The sequence below is a fragment of the Hemicordylus capensis genome, chromosome 5, assembly GCF_027244095.1.
Source record: "Hemicordylus capensis ecotype Gifberg chromosome 5, rHemCap1.1.pri, whole genome shotgun sequence".
In the NCBI taxonomy this organism is placed as follows: domain Eukaryota; kingdom Metazoa; phylum Chordata; class Lepidosauria; order Squamata; family Cordylidae; genus Hemicordylus; species Hemicordylus capensis.
Window position 1 is genome coordinate 187,816,925 of NC_069661.1, and position 21,813 is coordinate 187,838,737.

The window sequence follows — 21,813 nt, forward strand, 5'->3', positions numbered from 1 at the left end:
GATTGGGGAAAGGTTTAAATGGTACTGTTCCTCCCCACCCACCCCGACATTTCCATTGGTTGAAGATTCCTAATCTTCATTTAAACATATATTGTGATAATATAATTTACTATCGCATGTAAAGCCTAAGTTGACCTAGTTTTGATAATATGTTTATCATGCAGGTACATTTGAACTTGTCAGGCCATTGGTCCATCTAGTTCAGTTTTGCCTCCACTGACTGGCAGCTGCTTCAGTCAGCAGTCTTCCATGAGCCTTGGTCCTTCCGCTTGAGCTTGGGTCCTTCCGCCTGCAAAGTATGGACTCTTTCACTGGACTACAGCCCCTCCTCTTGCACTGGTCACAGTCTTGACAAGAATGAGCACATAGTTGAACCTGTGATGCTGCCATATGAAGTAGACCACTGCCCCCTCTATCCCAGTATTGTCTCTTCTCTATGGTTTCAGCCAGAGGACTTTACCAGCAACTAATTTAATTAAGCAGAGCTGCCAGGGATAGAAACTATGACCTTCTGAATGCAAAGCATGCGCTCTACAACTGGGATATGGCCCTGATAAAGTAAACTTGTCAGACAGCTGGGACTGGCTGTGGCTCCCTGTTGATTATAGGCCTGGTTCATATGTATGCCAAACTGGAGTTAAACGTAGCAGAGGTTGGAACGCTAGTACATCCAAACACGTGAAACCACAATTTTGTGACAAAAGTGACCTCTTTTTAGAATTGGCAAACTCCAATTTAAGCCTGTAATTTGCACAAAGGTTCACCTCCAAAACCTCTGGTTTGGCTGCTGAAACATTACGTCCGACTCCACACGCCACCATAACTGAGGTTCCATGCTGATTTTTAAACTGGAATAATAGAGGTGGCAGCACAGACCCACCCAGGGATGTGACTGCTCTATGCCAGTGGTGCTTCTCACTGGTCACCTCTCAGAGAACCAGCCCCATGCCTCCTGTCACCTATGCAGCTATGGAGTTGCCCAGAAACATGATGTCCCATCACAGCCATATCATCCTCTCAATCGGCATTCCTTATTCCAACTCTGTCCCTTGCTCCCGCCCCCCCCCACCAACCTGGCATGCAGGAGGGAATGGGGACAGGCTGACAGCATAGGTACCAAGTGCTTTGCACCCCAAGAATAAAGTGACAGTGCTGTATGTTCACAAGCACAAACACTCCTGGTGACAACATAAGCAGGGCATCCCATCACAGCGCTGGGTGTGGAACATTTGGCATGTGGTGGGGTGGTGGTGGTCTGATGGTCAGGTTTAAAAGGCAGCCCCAAGCAGGGATCACGGAGCAGCCAAGCTCTGTTTTTCCCCACAGAATGATTGGGGAATGGGCGGGGCCATAGCTCCTTCCCCTTGGGGGTTATTAGTCCATAGGCTTGGTCATGAGAAGAACCTTCTGTGAAGAGTGGGGGGGGGTGCTTGGAGGTGCTCCTGTTGCATTCTGCAACCCTTCCCATCTTTGAGCACTAATCGCAAATGTACAAGATGGTGTCCAAGTGCTTGTCACCCATTATGGCACAGACCGCTCTCTCATGGGAGTACCAGCAATCGGGACTTTGTAACTGATCAAGGATGCTCTATGGAGGAGAAATGTGGAGACTGGTACTTCGACGAATGCTTTCCCAGTCCTGGCGACTGCCACCAAGTAGCTGTTAACCATGTTCCCTGCCAGCCCACCTGCCCATGTGGACATGAGTGCACCCTTGCCTGCGCCCCTGAAGGGCAACCCTGCTGTCCTGGGGCAGTGGGAAACTGGGGCTCTCCAATCCTGTGAAGCCTCACGCTGGCAGATCTGCATACAGCGCAACACCAGACCAGACATGGGAATGATGAATGGGTTTAAAGGTCCATCCCAGAACCAGTTGTCTTGCCCATCAGCGCAAATGCCTTGGGCAGTGGGCTCTTGGCTGGGTGTTAATGGCAGACCCAAGCAGGGATTCTGGAGCAGCCAAGTTCTATTTTTTACACAGAAAGGTTGGGGAAGGGTGGCCCCAGCCCCGGGGGAGGGTAGATTTTGCTACCTAGCCTGACCCATGAGAAGAGCTGTCTGGGAGCACAAATGTGAAATATACTAGGTGGTACTCTCATACATGCCACCCATTATCGCATGGACTGCTCCCTCATGAGAGTGCCAGCCACCAGGGCTCTAAAATGAGCCAGAATGCTTAATGGAGGGAAGTGGTGGGGACAGGTACCTCTTGCTTTCCAAGCCTTGGCAACTGCCACCGAACAGCTGTCAAAGTGCCCCACCAGTCCATTTGGACATGTGCACCTTTGCCTGCGTTCCTAAGGGCAACCCTGCTGTCCTGCGGCAGCTGGAAACTGGGGCTCCCCTCTCCTGCAAAGCCCCATGCTAGCAGATCTGCAATGCTGGTCTGGACCCTGGAATTTGGAGCAGGTTTAAAGGTCCATCCCAGAACCCAGTCTCCCCTGTTAGTGCAAATGTTTGGTGTGGGCGGGGGGGGAGTGCTCTTGGCCAGATTTTAAGGGCAGCCCCAAGCAGGGATTCAAGAGCAGCCCAGCTCTTTTCTTCCTCTCACTGAAAGATTGAGGGAGGGCCCAGCCCCTACCCATTTGTAGGTTTGCACTCCTGAGGCTTACTCATGAGCAAGGCCGGTCACCAGAATTGGTTTTGCTCCAGTCTTTGGGAGTACACTGCTGTAGGAAGAGAGAATCACCCGGCCCGGGGCATACTGCTCCATCAAAGAATGAAAGGCCATGGAGACATACCCTTACAACTCATGAGAAGAGCCATCAGAGGGGAGGGAAGAGAAATGTCAAGCAAATTCAGTCATGATGCCTGATGACAACACATCCATTTCTCCCTTGGATCTGTCACGTCTCATGGGAGTGACAGGCCATGGGGGCTCTATATCAAGCCAGGTTGCTGCATGGAGGAAAGCTGTGGGGAGAGGTACCCTGGAGACTGCTTTCTTTGTCTTTGTGGCCTGCTGCTGAATAGCTGCCAAAGCATGCCCCCTGCAAGCTCCTCTGCCTATGTGGATATGTGCACCCTTTCCGGTGCCCCAAGACGGTGACCTCACTGTCCTGGGTTCACTTGAAAACAGGGCTCCCGTGATTCCCTGCACCAGCAGATCTGCATACTGCACAACACTGGACTGGGCCCTTGAATTCTGAATTGGTTTGAAGGTTCACCCCAGTGTCTCCCCCAACTCCAAGCATGTGGCCAAGCCATATGACACATGGTGCATCTAGATCTCCCTGGGATGCTTGCAAGTCTTCACAGGGAATAAGGGTCAGAAGGTTGTGGAGATTCTGTTCTTTTACTATAGAAAGTTGGGGGCCCCACACAAGCCCCACCCATTGGATGGGTGGGTAGGGTGGCTTAATTTGTGAGCTTGCAGGCTCTGAGTTGATCGGTGCCCTCACAGCTGCATTGGTCTCCCCAAAAGACTGGCCCTCTCAGCAAGCTGCCAGTTGAGCAGAGTGTTCGTTGGGTCTGGATGGACTGCTTTGGCAGGGTGACCCCTTGCAACATCATTCTAAATAACAGTTTGACAGACCTCTAGCATCATTTGCTCTTCCTCATCTACATACCCCCTTCTAGGAGGTCTCAATGTTCCCCTCCCAGAGTAACAGGGAAATATCCCCCCTGACTCCCCTCCCACCAAATTCATGCTTGCGTGGGACTATCAAGGTGCGGGGCTCATTGGGGGCCACTGGTGCCATTGCCGCCAGAAGAAGCACTGCCATAGTATGGCAGGGCAGGGCATTTAAAGGGATTTAAATGCCATTTCCCTGCCGAGGGTGTGCGGCATGCTCAGAAAATGCAAAAGCATGCTCAGCATGCCTCCTGCGAGATAGTGGCCACTCTGCTGACATGCTGACACTTTGCCCACAGAATGGCCATGGACCTTGCTAGGACTGGCCTTGGCAGCTGAGCAGTGGGGGGGGGGGAGGGGGGCTATCTTCTCCTGCAGTTGAAGGGTGACATGTTTGATGAATGTCTGCAGTACAGTTCCAAATTGAAACCGCGGGTTTGCCACCCTCCGGTTTTGTGTTATGTATGAACCAGGCCACACACTTGATTGCACATCAGGTTTCTTGCTGTGGAATGTGTGAAATAGCTCTTATTTTTAGCCTTGGTGTACAAGTCTGGTTTCCCCTTGAAGATTTCCTACACACTTCTACTTCTTTAAAAAAAACAACCTGCTAGTTTTTTCTTAGCATTGTGTTTACTAGCAAGAGCTGTCTTCTCAAGCCAAAACTGAACAGATTTGACAGCAGCTGTGTGGGGGATACAGCTAACAGTTCCATGGCAGGGGAGGATATGCAGCTTGATAAACAGCCCTCGAAATCCAGTCCCTCACAGTGGAAGAGAATATAAAATGTCAGCAGAAAAATAGGAACAATGAACAATTTTTAGAGGCTGCTGGTTGAAGCTGTTGTGCCTTGCACCATTCTGGGTGAGACATACAAACTGAACCAAGAATCTTCTGTTAAATGTTTGCTTTGGGGAATATCTGTTGAGAAGCATGGTGACTGGCTGTGCTGTTCAGGAACTGTTAGATAATGTACAGTAATACAGTTTGATTTCAGGAGGGTGGAAGCTATGGGTGGAGATGAGCTCACAAGCTTGAGGTATTGCTAATGTCAGAAAGCAGGAAGGAACCACCTCCTATAAACGAGTGTAATGTACATATCAAAGGTGAAGCTGTAACGTACATATCAAAGGGAAAATGAAATACATTGTGGCACACCAGTGATTTCTTATTTAACTTTATCACTGCAGGGTGGCTCCACTGGAGATTCCCCTGCTCTAGTTAACAAGATGTATCTTTAGGATGTAATTAAAGTACACAGGGAAATAACCTCTTTGATATTAGGAAATGTATAAGGGCGGGTGATGGATGTGGGCTTCAGGGAGAAGCGAAACACCCCCAGATAATTTGAGTCCGTCCTTTACACAGTTTAAGGAATCTTTCCAACTTGGGCTTTTTGCACATGTTCTGTAGTTTGGGAAGAGAGGGATTGCCACATTACATGAAGTTACATTGTCATGGCTTACATAATTATCTCATGAGATATTTCCATTTTATACACATTCAAAAAGTGGTTAAAAAATTCAAAGATCCTGAGAAACATTCCTCCATCAATGCTGAACATCTGAAGCTGCCTTATACCAAATCGCTTCATTTGAATCAGTATTGTCTAATACTGGTATTCTATTGTCCATCTCTTTTTAGAAAGAGAACCAGCGTGGTGTAGTGGTTAGAGTGCTGGACTAGGACCGGGGAGACCCGAGTTCAAATCCCCATTCAGCCATGATACTAGCTGGGTGACTCTGGGCCAGTCACTTCTCTCTCAGCATAACCTACTTCACAGGCTTGTTGTGAGAAGAAACTCGTATGCAGTACACCGCTCTGGGCTCCTTGGAGGAAGAGAGGGATATAAATGTAATAAATAAATAAATAAAATAATACTGGTAGCAGCTGTGAACAGAGAGAAGTCTTCCCCAGCTCTGTTTGGAGATGCACCCTAGGGATGTGAAAACCAGCTCGACCTCAAGATGGTTCGACATCGAGTGGTCCCAGTTCAGCTCATGGTCAAGCCAAAACTCCTGGTCCAGTCCAGGGCTGGCTTGGTTTTGTTTTTTTAATGGCAGACTTACTGCATCCGAGTCCTCGGGGGTGCTGCTGCAGCTGTTGGGGGAGTGTCTCTGGCAGTTCCCCCTCCCTCCACCAGCCTCTCTCTGGTCTCCCACGGGCCATTTCGGCCCATTTTTAGGCCTTCGGCCCTCTCTGAACTCACTGTGGACGTTTTGGAGGCCACCACGCAAATGGCCCATGTGCATGTGCGGTGGCCTCCAAAATGGCCGCTGTGAGCTCAGAGAGGGCCGAAGGTTCCAAATCAGGTTGAAATGGTCCGTGGGAGACTGGGGGGAGGCCGGTGGGGGAACGGGGAACCGGCAAAGATCCCTCCGTGGCCACAGAAGCACCCCCCCGAGGCCTCAGAGGCGGTAAGTCTGTCATTTAACCCCCCCAAGTCCATGGCACCCTCAAACTGGGCTTGCACTGCCTTAACATTGAGCCGAGCCAGGCCCCTCATTCGGGGTGCCAAAACAGAACATGCCCAGTTCAGTTCAAGTCCAGTTCAGACAAATGTTCCATGACAGCCACGGTGGGGCCAGAAGGCAGCAAAAGAGTGGCAGCTGGGGCTTGTTTTCCACCCCTCCAGCTTGTTAGTACAGGCCATACAGCATCTGGGGTGCCTTGTGACTCCACAGCAGTTCCCAAGATGGGGTGTTCCAGCTCCATTACATTGCATGTCATTTCAGCCATTGTTTTGTTTAGTGTTTTCACCTTTGGCAATTTTATTTCAACCTTAGTCTGATTCACATGGTCAATTCTTTCTTCCCACAATGTTCCCTGCATGTGTCCCCAAGGACACTTTCATGGGAAGAATGTCTTGTTAGGCTGATCCAGAATCTCCACTAAGGCAGGTGATTGCCATGACCGAACCAGCACATTTTTCAGCTGCCCTTATCACATGAATTTCCCCCCAAACGGCTTCTGTGAAAAGCCCAGTTCGTACGAGATCTTACTTGAACAAATGCTTCCTGTGGATGTTTGGGAGGCAACATAAGGACACAGAACTGACCAAATGAATGGGTCCTTATCTCAAACATTTTGGAGCAAGAAGATTCTACAGCTACAAGCTGGAACTTGTACAGGTCATACAGATGATCCTCTTTCAGTAGCTTGGATTACATTCTGAGTGACTGTGGTAACAACAGGGCATTCATGGCATTGATATCATTTGTAAAGCGCAAGCTGTAGACAAGATTAATCTAATTTGAATGGATGCAGTGCCTCAGGCACAAGAAGTTCTTTTCTCTCAAATGTATCTTCCTAGGTCTATTACTGAGGATTGTCTGAACAACTCTTTAATATTGTGATTCAGGGGCATAGCTTTAATTGAGGATGGGGAGTGGGGGACAAATGTTCCCAAGGGTCCTGAGGGACAGGGGACCCTCCAGTTGAGAAACAGCTTGCTCCTCATTCTTCCCCTCCAGCTCCTCTGAAGAAGAAGGCAGGGATGTGGGTGGACAGGAGCCCATCCTTACATTTTGTCCAAATTGGCCATGTGTCTGTTATGATTGGTATTACTTATTGTAGAGTTTTAGCATATACTGACATGGTATCAGCTGTGTAAGCCATGCACTGCCAATGAGCTGCTTTAAAAAATATACCCTAGAACGTATGCTACACCTTTTATAGCTATAAATATCATATTCAACCACTCCTCTTTGTTTTCAATCCCTCTTTTACTATCCAGCATTTGCTTTCTGACCTCTCCATCCTCTCTGACAATTTGCTTCTCTAAGGAAAAATGTACAGCTGTCTCCTTCTCCATTGTCCTGTTCTTTTATCCTTAATCCTGACTACCAAATAATTGGCTCTTACCTTCACTTAAGCTACAACAAAATGAAGCTTAGATTATGCCTCATGGCTGAAATCTGCTCTCTTCTCATCCTGTCATTTTCTGAACCATTTGTCAGCAAATCACCCTCTTTCATTTGCAGACAGTGTCTTCAGATACTCCCTCCCATCTACATTTGTTTTTTCCACCTTTTTGTAAATCTGGCAGCTGAGTGATGTTTAAAAGGATGTTAATGAGAATGCACTCGGCTTTGATATGCTGAAGCACTGGCAACATTGATTAGTGTGGCTCTACAGGATTGCTACTTTCTCATGATTGTAAGAGGTGTCTGGCAGAAATGGTAGCGGCTTCAATGTCACTAGACCTCAAATTCAAGACAAACTCTTGTCCTCAAAGCTCAGGGACTGACAAGCCCCCTGAGGGTAAACACTCAACAGTGTGACATTATGGAGCTTTGCAGACTGCAGTAGGTAATAAAGAACAGCCGGATTTTAATTTGCCAGATGTTTTTGGTGGTTGCTCTTTGAATGTTGCTTTTGCCATGATGTACAGATTTCTTTGTGCAGAGCTTCAGTGTTACACAATGAGAAAATGAATACACTTACATTTCAGTGAATTCAGTTATGCAGATATGCATATGACAATAGCAATGTCAAAAATGGCAGTTCCTGTGCTATGTGTGCTGATCCCTGAGACCAGTTTATTTGCCCTTCATACGGTGGTGGTAGAAGATGGGGGGGGCATTGAGGGCAGTTGCTGAGGACCACCTGGAACCTTTAGTCAGCCCTACATCTTGCTCTAACATTACTTCTCTAAGCAGAACAGGTTGTCAGATAATCTGAATGAAGAGTGAAGTATGAAAAGATCAGCTTTTAAAAAGATTTTCTGCTGCTGCCTTTGATGTGTGTGTGTGTGTGTACACACACGCACACTCACACACACACATGCACACACGTATTTTAAAAATATTTTTATGTAAATATTTTGTGAGGCTTGCCTGAAAAGAGTTTGTTTATGCATGCAAACAGCTCTTCATGCATTATCAAAACGGGGGGTACTGTACCCATCTACAGCGTCCCGGAGAGCACCCTTGTAAACCCTACCTGCACACTGTCTGCTTAGAAGTCCCATCCCTCTTCAATTCACGGCCACAGCGTTTGTCTGCAGAGACAAATGCTGTACTCCTGGAGAGATTCTTTCCATGATGCAGGGTGTCCAAGCCTTCCAGTCATGGAAATAATCTCCCCAGAAGTACAGCATTTGGCTTGGCAGGAAAACGCTGTAACTGTGGACAGTAGGGGCAGAGCTACAGAATGCATCAGTGTGGCAACATGCAAGTGCACTTTCAGGGATGTTATACATGAGTATACTGTATATATTATCCACAAGTCTTGATAACACCTGAACTCAGCTATAGTACTTCCCAGATCTGACCCTGAAAGCTCCGTTGGTATTTATTAGCATTCCTGAGGGAGGCACTACTGTGGCATTGATGCTTATAGCCCCATAATACTTCCTATGAAACATTTTACTTAGGATTGCATTTTAGAATATTTGTTTAAAGTCCTGTTCTGTAAACATATTTTGAATAAAATAATTTTTGTTTCTTCATTCCTAAATAGTTTAAGAGGAATTTTTTAAATAGGTTTTTAAAAAGCAAATTCTTAATGCCATGAATTCCAGTTTGTTGAGTTGTTTGCTTTTTAGGGAGAGATATAAAAGCAACATGTTTATTTGAAACAAAATGGACACCGATACCAAACAGGAAGGCTGGATTGATAAATGGAGTAATACACACTGAAGGCCAGCTATGCAGAACAGCTAAAGAATAGAGGCTGTAATTTTTCTCATTAAAATCAATCACATTGACTTTAATGGAAGGTGGATTACAGCCAGTGTCCATCAAGGAGTGGAAACTAGTAATTTTCAGCTAATTCAGCTGAGGTGCCAGCATTCATAAACCTACACTGGCCATTTTGTCCATTGTTCCATGGCCTATTAAAAACACAGTATAATGCTATCCCACCATAAAAGAAACCAAAAGGAGAAAAGTTTTTTCTTGAGTTTTTTCATCTTCTTTTTTTTATGAAAGGCTAAAATATCCTTTGATATTTTAGCTGAATTTTCCGTGCCTTTTAAAAATAGAATCTAGGCCAATTTTTCTTTTGGCCATGAAACAGCTATTCATTAATTTACTCATTGAGGGAGGAATAAACCATTAATGAGCTAGACACTTGAAGGGGAGCACAAATGGTCACAATTGCCTCAAATGTCTATATGTGTTTGAATATCCAAAGAGGAAGCTATTTGTCAGTAGCCTTAAAGGTTATGAATTATGGAAGCTATTAGGTTCAGTTAGTTCCAGCCTGAATACAGTTGTATTCAAGAATATGATCTTGTTCTTTTCTCAGTCTTCTACTTTCCCAAGGTATGAAGACTTGGCTCAGAAGGCCGTGAACCACATGCAGAAATGAACATTTTTTAAAAAAAGATCTGTCACAAAGAGAGAAATAATCCGGGCCCTTTTTTCAGCCAGACTTGTTCTCTAGTGAATTGCAGGCACAATTTTGGATTCATAAATAATTGTTTGGCCAACAGATGGCATATCTAGAGGGAGGCACTGAGGGGCATGCTGTGTGAGTTAGTTGTCTTGCAGCGTTAATTAGATAGGTAAATGTTACCACTTGCAGCCACACTAATTTGTTCCTATCAGACTACTTACAGTCAATCTGGTTGTTGCCCAAATGAATCTCTCCTATGGGCATGTTTCATATTGAGCCAATACTGCAGCCATCTTACATCTCCCTCTGTGGGATGTAAGATGCAGAATGTTAGATGACACACATGACTACTGAAAAAACAATTGGGGGGAAAGACGGAAAATCAAAGAGGAGCAAACCTAGCTAAGAATAGAAATACTATTCAGTTAAGCTCCGGCTGATACGCCAGCTGCGCCCGTTTCTCGAGATCAATGACCTCAAAACTGTGGTACATCTGTTGGTAACCTCCAGACTTGACTTTTGTAATGCGCTCTGCATGGGGCTGCCTTTGTGCATAGTCCGGAAACTTCAGTTGGTGCAGAACGCGGCAGCCAGGTTGGTCTCTGGGTCATCTCAGAGAGACCACATTACTCCTCTGTTGATGAAGCTACACTGGCTCCCAACAGGTTCCCGGACAAAATACAAAGTGCTAGTTATAACTTACAAAGCCCTAAATGGCTTAGGCCCTGGGTATCTAAGAGAGCATCTAAGACAAGCCCCACCGCCCATTGAGGTCATCTGAAGAGGTCCGTTTCCAGTTACTGCCAAATCGTTTGGTGGCTACACAGAGACGGGCCTTCTCGGTCGCTGCCCCAAGATTGTGGAATGCACTCCCTACTGAGATACGATCCTCCCCATCTCTGGCAATTTTCAAAAAACACCTGAAAACCCATCTTTTCACCCAAGCTTTCTCAGCTTCCTAAATTTGGGGGGTTTTAATATCTGGTTTATTTTTAAATTAAAAAACTGATTTTGGGGTTTTTAATAACTGTAATTGTTTAATTGTTGTTTTAAAATGTTTTTAAATTGTTAATTGTTATGTTTTTTTTAAATTTGTTTTAGCTCTTTACTGTTTTAGTGGTTTGTTTTAATTGTAAACCGCCCTGAGCCATTTTGGAAAGGGTGGTATACAAATAAAATGAATAAATAAAAATAAATATAATAAGAGTGAAACTTTTCAGAAGAGATAAAGCACAAAAATAATAAGAGATCTAGTGCAATATTGGTTGAATTTGCTTTTGAGATTTTGTGTTAATAGGCTTGTGACATTTAAAATGCAACTTAAGTAGCTTGGTGATTGCAACTTAATATAAATTTTGAGCATCTCATTGTGGGCATTTGCAGACATGCTCCTTGTAGCACCAGCCAGTCATAGCCTTTCCATCTGCAGTCATGTGCAGAATTCTTTCCATACAGCAGTATATATAGGGGTTCTCCAGACATCAATAAGAATTGCTTTGAAAGGAGCTTGTGAATAAGTATAAAATGAGAGTTTACTGGGCATCCAGATACTACCACATATTCTTATTGTTGTTGTTTTCTATGGGATCTGATGGGGAAGTCACATGGGGAACAGGCTCCCTGCTGGTCAGCTCTTGGTTTCCGTGATTAACTTACATTCACCAGAAGAGTAATTTGGAAATTGGTGGGTTAATCATAGAAAGCAAGAGCTGGCCAGCAGGTGGAGCTGCAGAAATCACACCAGGAACCTTCTGCTTTTGTGATCTCCCCATTAGATCCTTCAGGAAAAGACAATGGGAATCTGTGGGCATGCCTGGATGCTCAGTAAAATCTCACCTTACACTTATTTGCAAGCTCTTTATTTGGCAAAAATCCTAGAATGCTTTGGGGACACAGTAGATTGACCCTCCCTCTTTACCCCTCCTGTTTTAGTTGTGGCTGTCTCTAAAGAGAAAGAACAGTAGGACAAAAAATAGTATGCACATGCAGTCATTGTGTTGCTGTACTGCTGTTCTTGAAAAAGCCAGGTACAATTTAACTGTTTAAAAGAGGGGTAAATACAGGTGGACAATGGGTGGATGAGGATGTCATGTGAACCTCCTGTAAAGAGTGGTTGGCATTCTACACAATGGTCCATCTGCCTTTTAATGGAATGTGTGCACAGTTGTGCAAGAGCACTATTGTGCAAATACAGTTGTACAATGGACAGTCATTATTTCCAATGGCCATCCATGCTTTTGCACAATTGTGCACACATTCCGCTAACAGACAAATGGAACATTGCACAGTATGTCAGCCAGTGAGTGGACAAAGTTTGACAATCCCACACTAAACCATGTGGAAATGTCCATTACTGTCAAAGATAAACTGAGTATCTATATGAAAACGGGAAGCTATCCATTAAAGGTTATCCAACTAGGAACGTGAAAATGTTTGAAGACAAAACATAATCATTAAAATATCCTACAAAAGCAGTTGATTATATGTTTTACACTCATGTTCTAAACCGAAATTGGTAGCAGCAAACACATTTATTTTTATGTTCATATTTACTGGAACTGGATGATAAAGTAAAGAGCTATAACATGATGGTTTGCAACCTAGCAAGTATATCTCGAACCTCATGTGATGCAAACATTAGTTTCAGACTTACTTAGTAAGTACATCTGTCTGGAAACCTGAGGAATATTGTACAAAATAAATACAAAACAAATACTTATAACATTTGTTTTCATTCTAAGTTATTGTTTGAGGCCTTATTTGAGAACTGGGCATTGCAGAGAGGCATTCACTGAGGCAAGAATTCCTCAAGGGGAAATTTGTTTTGGTGTAGAAAGCAGCTCAGATTTAATGTCCAAATGCTCATGCACAGTCCATTCATGCTCCATTCTTTATACAGTGTGAGCGTTTATTTGAAAAGAATGGCAATACTGTTTCAATGGATGTTAATGGCTTCCTGGGTTGCAACCTTCATAGATGTCAAAAAAAAGCAAAGCAGAGGAAAGATAGTGGGTGTGTGGAGTCATTGTTCTAAAACTCATATGGTTACAGACAAAGCAAAATTATAACTCTGTTCGAAGCAATGTTACATTTTCCTCCTGCAGCCTCAGAAAAAGGTGTGGGGTCAGGTGTGCTTTTTCTCTGTGTCTGACAGCTTGGCATCATCACAATGGTTCCCTATGCCTGTAAAGATGTATGATGCAGCGTGAGACAATTCAGCATTAACCCAACTCTTAACTCTCTGCAAGTGCCAATGCTGCAGTTAACAGAGAAGCATAGGAACACAGAAAGCTACCTTATGTCAAGTCAGACCATTGGTCCATCTAGCTCAGGCAGCTGGCAGTGGCTTCAGTCCCTGGAGATGCTAGGGATTGAACTTGGGATCTTCTGCTTGCTAGCAGATGCTCTTCCACTGAGCTATGGCCCTGTTCCCTAAAAGGAATAGCTTACAACAGACGGTGCTCACATGTAGTCACCCATCCAAATGCAAACCAAGGTGAACCCTGCTTAGCAAAGGGGACGATTCATGCTTGCTTCCACAAGACTGGCTCTCTAGCCCAGAGGAGACTGGGCCTGCAGTGCTTTGGGTCACTTCCACATACAATATGCACCACAAACAACACAGAGCAGGGGTGACTGCATACATAACCTCCACAAGTCAAGTGCAGGGATGATGTATGGTTATACATCATGCCTGCACTTGACTTGTGGATGTTACTCAGCTGGAATGATAGCCTTGATTACTCACTTTGGGGCTCGCTCACAGACTCACAAATCCATGCACTTGCTAGAAACAGCCCGTTAATCAGGAAGACAATCTGGTGGGACAACAAAATAAGGTTAATGCAGCTGCAGAGGCTTTTGTTGTCGTTGCTGCTGCTGTTGTGCTTCCTGTGGAGTGGTTAAGCTGGAAGTTGGGGGGAGGGGTGATACAGCACAGCAAACCCACTTTGCCTGATAGAGTCATCACCCGGCTCGTGATTGGCTGCAGCTCTCTACCATATTAGGAGTGTGAGAAGCATAAGATTAGGAGCCCAGTCCAGGCAGCAGGAACTCTCCTGCCAATCTGATCTATATTTAGCAACAACACGCAGGGAATGGCAGTTTAAATGTAAGCAGGGCTGGGCAGGATGCAGAAAAGCATAGAATCTACCTGATGCTAGAGAACCCAAGCCAGAAAGGCAAAAGTCATATGATTTATACCAAATTCTGTCCAAATGGCCTTGCATACAAATTGGTTTGTGGTGTGATGAATTGTACAGGAATGTACTTTAGCTTCCATAACAAGAATGAATTGGTGGTGGTGGTTTTTTCCTTTTTCTTTTTTAAAGAATGGTAATAATTAAAAACATTAGCAGAGCTTTACACCCTTGTTTCAAGGGCACACCCAGATTATGATGCATTTTTATCTAATCATTTGGAATTCAGCAGGAGGAAACTTCACTTTCTCATAATGTGTGTGAGAGAGAGTGTGTGTGCACATGCATGCACGCTACTTTTATGAAGTCTCAAAGTTGCCCATAATTTTAGAGGAGAGGAGAAGAGAGGGATGAGCTAGAGCAGGGGTGGGGAACCTTGGCACTCCAGCTGTTTTTGAACTACAACTCCCACCATCCTAATTGTGGCTGGGGATGATGGGAGTTGTAGTTCAACAACAGCTGGAGTGCCAAGGTTCCCCACCCCTGAGCTAGAGCATCTACCCAGAGACCCTCTGGCCCAACACTTTCCCCTCCTCCACATTACCCCTTCCTCTCCGTCCTCCTTTTCAAATAACATCCTGAGGAAGAGGATGAAATCACCGCCTGTGCATTGCTACTGAGGCAAGTGGCAGCAGAAGTGGATGAGGGATGTAGGAAGACAGCAGGGGAGGCAATCAGGGGAGCTGATTGCCTCATCCCCACATCAACCCACAGGGAGCTGCCTCATCCCCACATCAGCTTACTTGGCCTCATTATGAGGCTAGCCTTTGTTCCATGGTGCTAGTTCTGGAGATGGTCTCAGCCTGCCACTCCTCTTTTTGAACCAGCAAGCTTGTTCCCTCACTCCTTTGGCCAGATGGCCATTGAATTCACTATGAGAAGGAAGGATTTGGTGCAGATTTGACTCCAGCATTTTCTGAGGCCAGTTCCCACCCCCTTCATCCTGGTCTCTTCACCATTCAAAGGATTTTTGGAAGGTTAAATTGGGCTCCCTCCTACCCTTATCCAACATCTATGTTCACTTTCTTTCTTCGCTCCCTCTCCTCCTCACCCAGGTCTTCCCATTAACATTCTTCCCTCCCACCCCGCACCTCTGTGTGCCTTACTTCCTTGATGAATGTTGAAAGATGCCCTTGGGCTTCATGGGCAGGGAACCCAGTCCAGTTCTCCCCTTCCTTGTACAGTCATCCCTTGCCAACTGCTAGGGTTCTATTCTGGCAAAACCTCACCACTGGCAAATTCATGGTTGGTGAGGCATTAAAGTCTATGGGAAACGGGGTTAGGAGAACTGTGACCACAAAAAGATCTAAAAATAAAGTGAAAAATAATAAATTTTTTAAAATTGCTAAAAAATCTCCAAAAATCCTTAATGTCACCAGGAGTCACCAAGAAGAATGAGCAGATTGGACCTCTGGAAAATTTTTGACCCCCCCCCCCGCAAATCACTCAAAGGTATTTTAAATTGGCAAGGAACAGCAAGGTCTGCAAGGGTCACCAAGAGGAATGACCAGATTGAACCTCTGAAACCTCCCCTTCAAATAGCTGAACCTGCCCCAAAGCACAAAAAACCCTCACCAACTGTGGATACTCGGGTTGCAGGGAACTTACAATGAAAAACACTGGCTTAAGGGATCCGACTGAGGGGGAAATTGGACTTGGTGAGCCATGCCTTAGGGACCACATCTCTCTCAAGCCAGCTTTCCTGTCCCTTAGGCCTCAGGCTGAAGGGAAGCCAGCAGCAGGACTGAAAGCCACCTGGCAGGGGAAGGCTTGCCCTTGGACATTGCTCTCTGCTTCCAGGTCCATAGCAACATGACCACAAGAGCTGGTCTTGTGCTAGTAAGCATGACTTGTCCCCATAGCTAAGCAGGGTCTGCCCTGGTTGCATCTGAATGGGAGACTTGATGTGTGAGCACTGCAAGATATTCCCCTCAGGGGATGGAGCCACTCTGGGAAGAGCAGAAGGCTTCAATTTCCTTCCCTGGCTTCTCCAAGATAGGGCTGAGAGAGATTCCTGCCTGCAACCTTGGAGAAGCCGCTGCCAGTCTGTGAAGACAATACTGAGCTAGATAGACCAATGGTCTGACTCAGTATATGGCAGTTTCCTATGTTCCTAACATGAGGGCAGTACACATGCATAGTTTTTAGTTGTTGGAATGCTTGTGACGTTTGGAGAGTGGGGGGAGAGGTTACTCCAGTTTGCAAGAACTCCCTCTTGCCCTCTTTCTCCCAATCTGCACGTAAGGCCTATTAAAGGGAGTGATATTACCAGATCCAAACATGCAGGGAGGTGCACTGCACACAGTCCCCCTCATAGTTCTGTACTACCTCTAGAACAAACATGCAAGATGAGAGCCAAGCTAAGTTAAAACCTCCTTGTAAAAGGAAAGCTAAGGTGTGAATGAGACAGCAAAGGCAGAAAGATTCTCCATGTGTTGACATTATACTTGCAGGGACCTTTTGGCAATTGCTGTTTTCAAACAAGGACCACCCCCAACACACACACAGCACTTAATTTCAGAGGTGGTATGATCCAGTGAGAGGATTGTATTAGCACATTTGTCAGTTCCATAAGCAACAGCAAAGCAAAATGAAAACAGCGAAGTGGTCATTCTGGATGCCCCTGCCCTGTAGCAAAGTCTCAGATATGTTTATTTCCATACAGCTACGGACGTATTTCTCCTCCTGTGCAAGCCCTGTAATAAACATGATTACTGCCTTGATGAAAGAGAAGGAAATCTGATGTGAAATCTAATTTTCAGGCATTCCACATTTCCTTGTATGAATCGAATCCTAGATGGCATTGTTTGAAGGATGTGCAAATATGCATGCATGAGTGTTTTACCCAGCGGAGCACAAGATTATCACAGGGCACTTTTCTCCCCACCCAGTTTTTCCAGCTAGGCTGCTCTGAAGGTTAAATAATTGTTCCAAGGTCAGCTACAAATAGAATCTAGGATTCCCTAGACTCTCACTCATTCACAACCACTAACCACATAAAGGGCTGTGAAATAGTTTGTCCTTGATCTTTTGTGTCCAGCTGGGAAAAGTGGGGGAGGAACTTTTATTTTTTAGATCATCCCTCTGGGCCAAGACCAAGAAGATTTCTACTGGGGGGGAAATATAAGGGATGAAGAATGAATCTGCCATCACCGAATATTATCTGTCCTATTTTCATATAAACACATAGGCTCCAACTGTCCCTATTTATCAGGAATAGTCTCTATTCTATCCCTGAGAAATCACTGGCTGATAGTCTGCACAATGTTCAGCCTGCCTTTTAATGGAACATGCCCACAGTTGCACAGGAGCACTCTTATGCAAAATGCAAGAATGGTACAAATGCAGCTACAAGATGGACAGCCATTGTTTCCAATGGCAGTCCATCACACAGCTGGATTTGTGCAATTCTTGCATTTTGCATAAGAGTGCTTCTGCACAACTGCATGCACATTCTGCCAAAAGGCAGAGAGAACGTTGTACAGTATGTCAGCCACCGTCCCTATTTTGTCCCTATTGATTATTAAAGTTATCGTTATTGTTGTTGTTATTGTTCTCCCTGTTTTTGTTTCTTGGGGAAACTGTTTAATTTTTTTTTTCATGTGAATTGCTAGAGTTGCATTTTTCAGGGTTTGGCTCTCTCCCCAGTCTTTAGAAATTACATTCAACTGAGCAGGTAGATGCATTGTGACTAGTGCTCCTGCATGTAAATGGGTGCACAACACTAAGGCACTTGCAGTTCAGAGCATGCAGCAGATGGAATTCAGGAGTCCCCAATATGAAATGGGGGGGGTGGCTTGGACAGCAATTCTTGGGGTGAGAGTTGGTTGTTACAAATGTATCCTTATTTTCACCTGCAAATTGCTGGAGGGTGGGCATGGGTTTGACTCATCTGCTTTGGTAATCTGGAATAATGTGCTCTGCATGCACATTATCTGCTTTTTATTTGCAGCAATTAGACTACAATGCTTGTAGTCAGAACTGTACACCTTGCCTCTTAGGTTGCTGGGCCACACTGCATACACATTCACAGGCATGTCTCTATTTTCACTGGTGAAATGTTAGAGGATATGTAAGCCATAGCAATGTTTGTTACTGCTACAAACACCAATATTGTTAGATACAGCAAGACTAATCAAATAAAAGCTGTGGCAAGATCCTGGCAAAGAAAGCGTTTGCAGACCCTCCCTTTAAGGATGTCATTGCACCATTTCAAGTAGATGTCCAACAGACTTCTTGAGTGAAAGCCTCTACTGCACTATTCACACAATTGTCCATATGTCACATGGATCATGCATTCGCCTTACTACTATACAGTAGGCAGAGCACGACCCTTCTTCTACACGGAGTTGAACCAGGATTCTTGGCTTGCCTTTAATGAGTCTTCTTCTGCCACTCCGAACTAACCTAAGCAAGCAAGCAGGAACATAGGCTGGCAGTGCAACTCCCAAAACAACTTCAGTCAAGCAAGAAGCCATTTCTGACAACCTCTTAATCTTTTCCAGCCAACTTTCTTTGACCAAACTGAAATGTCACAACCTGTACCTTTTTTCCTGGGCAGATAGTTGTGACCCATTATGGTCACTAGAAGTGTCCAAGCATCATTTATCTGGGCCTGGATCAAACTAATGGCATAGCCCCTTACTCCTTCTCCCACAAAAGGCCCTATTTTGAAAGATTATAGGATTGATTGCAGTTCTTTAGCTTCTTTAGGTCCTTTTGGATCTGGTTATGACGCCTTAATGTTTCTGACTGCCTGGTTTGTATTTATAAACAGTCATGGGAGTAGGATATGCATGTACATTAATGCTGAATATGTGACAGTTGCCTTTTAAACACGGTTCCCTGTTCCTGGGATCTAGTGTCAGTTCTTCAGTGCTCTCTGGAGACTACCAGAGGTGTAACTCATTGATTCCCATATGTTCTGGGGCCTGTAAAACCTTTCAGCAGCACTGACTCCCACTGTCTGTGGGATTTCAATATAATTATGGTGCATATCTCTCCCTCCAGTTGCCATATCCTATTGGCAGCTCTGCCTGTACATATGAAATGTCAATGTGAACTCATGAACGCTGAGACTTGAAGTACTGAGAAGGCATGCCACATAAGGAGGCACATTCTTTGTCCTAGGTCATACATAATGCAGTAGACTCACGGTTCCGCACCCCATCCCCCTGCTCTCCCATATGCATTTGTACATCTGGGAGAACAGTCTCTCTGCAGTCAGTGAGACTGCAGAGAGGTGGGGGGAGCTGGCTGTGCAGGCTTCCTTCTTTCCTGAAGGACAGCCTGCACAGCCAATAGGAGCTGGAGCGAGGGAGGAGCTTCCTCACTTAACTCTGGTTTTAGAGAGGTAAAACTGTGTGCCAGAGTTTGTAAATAACACTGGCAAAGGCAAACTGGAGGCTGAGCAGATGAATCTTATAGAGAACCAAAAGTCAATTCTCTGGGTCAATTTTTAAAACTGTTTATTTTTGTAACTATTTCCCCATTCTGTACATTCCGGTTTGGGAACCGGAGGTGAAGGGACCTCTGGTTTCCCGTTTTGTATGAACTGGGTCCATGTCTCTCACACAGGAAGTGGGGACACTTCAAACAGGGAACTAAGCTTGAATTGACATTATTGAGTATGATCCATATTTAGGCTCAGTTTGTTCCTCATGGGAAGTGGTAAGCAAGCTCCAAGTCCTCTTGGTTTTGGTAAAGTGTCCCCCTTTCTCTCCCCCCTCTTGATTGGTCACTGGTCACCACCAGAACCTGTTGCTTATCAAGACCCTACTTTTCACCGTCAAGGCCCAGGCTACAGAGAAACCCAGAGAGATCAAGCCATTTTGAATAGTAGAAGAATGGAAATAGAAATGGGCAGTCAGATTCGAGTTCATAAACTGGAAGCAGTAACAACAACAAGACAACCTCTTTGAGTGCTGAAATATATGTATTAGAGAATGATATAGTTTATATCTTACCCATTAAAAAAGAAAAAGAAAACTTCTCTATTAAATCACCCAACGGCCTAACATTAGAACTCTTGGATGACAATTCCACCCTCATTAAAACTGCGAATAGAGCTGGTTTATTCAAGCATGATGCAAACTTCCAAGACATACTGCTGTGATGTCAACCATGCATCCATAACACTTGCAGCAATCAGTGAAGATTTTCTGTTTTGTTTTTGTGGCTGGCAACTTAGAAATGTTTAGTTTTGTTTCTGACTCAAATCTGCTCTTTTGATCTCTGTGGATAGCACTAAGCTGGCCAAGTGATATGGTGTAGATCCTTTTAGCTACAATACAGAAATAGTCAACACCAGATTTATCTATGTGTTTGTCACATAAAGACGCATGTACTTTAAGACAGATGCAGTCAAAATATAGCTGACATTATTAGGTTCCCCAAAGGTTTCAAGATTTGGGGCAGAGCAAGTGGCAGAAGCAGTTTCTGTTTTTAGGCTGAAGTCTTGTGTGCCATAATATACTATGGATTAATGCAGCTATTTTTTGTGAGGCAAAGTATAGAAGGCATGAATGTAGAAGTAGATGGCAAAGCGAGGCACGTTTAAGACCTGTTGATTTAAATGGGAAAGAGTTGGATCCCAATCCAGCAAGAGGGATTGGCCACAGAAACCTGATTTTGAGTTTGGCTCACACTTGCTGGATTGGGGCTATTTTCATTCAGACTGTCGGTTGTTGTCATCTTACAAAGTTGGATGATCTGGACACAAGAGAGAATCAGAGGCCTCTGAAGTTTCAGCTACAGCCATTCAGCTAAGTTTACAATTGCTCGCCAACCTTTCTTACTCTTGATATAAGTATTCTAGTTCCCAATGATTGCATTAGCCCTAATAGAAACTAGATGCTTAATGTGTTGTACAGTAAGAAATATTGCAAGGTAAGTTAAGTAATTTGCACACTGACTCCATTGGGGAAGAGTTAAGTTTCCTCTCTTCCTCATCCCTTTAAAATTGCCCATAAATGCATTATCAGTTATCTGTACTATAATGCTCTATGCAGTGCTTTTTACAGTAATATAATGAGATTTTTCATTATCTAAAATAATACATGATAGCAATGGAATAGAATTACAACTAAAATCTCAAAGTTATGGAATATATTTATATACAGTACTATTCTTTGGAGCTGTACAAAACTATTCATGGGAGAACTGGCCACAAATGATGGCTGACATACTGCCCAATGGTATGCCAGCCTGCATGCATGCTGGAGAGGAGAGCTGGTCTTGTGGTAGCAAGCATGATTTGTCCCCTTAGCTAAGCAGGGTCCACCCTGGTTGCATATGAATGGGAGACTAGCAGTGTGAGCACTGTAAGATATTCCCCTCGGGATGGAGCTGCTCTGGGAAGAGCAGAGGGTTTCAAGTTCCCTCCCTGGCTCCTCCAAGATAGGGCTGAGAGAGATTCCTTCCTGCAACCGCTGCCAGTCTGTGAAGACAATACTGAGCTAGGTAGACCAATGGTCTGACTCAGTATATGGCAGCTTCCTATGTTCCAATGCATGCAAGTTGAGCAAATGATGTTACACAGGAGTAAGCCCATTGAAAATAATGGGCTTACTCTTGTGCAATATAATTTGTGCAAATTTTGCATTTGTGGGACTTGTGCAACTTGCATATATGCAACATTACTAGACTAATGTACCACTGCACAGTATTTTAGCCCATTAGAATTACTGGCTGGCATAC

General features: G+C 44.6%; 1 long non-coding RNA gene across 1 annotated transcript; it reads right to left on the bottom strand.

Annotated features, from left to right (window-relative positions):
• Nucleotides 1-4,838: 4,838 nt before the first annotated feature.
• Nucleotides 4,839-13,801, bottom strand: LOC128327591 (uncharacterized). Its single transcript, XR_008308693.1, has 3 exons — nt 13,665-13,801; nt 10,138-10,222; nt 4,839-4,981 (listed from the first exon to the last, which is right to left on the bottom strand). It is a non-coding gene; the product is annotated as an uncharacterized LOC128327591 (long non-coding RNA).
• Between the last annotated feature and the right edge of the window lie 8,012 nt (nt 13,802-21,813).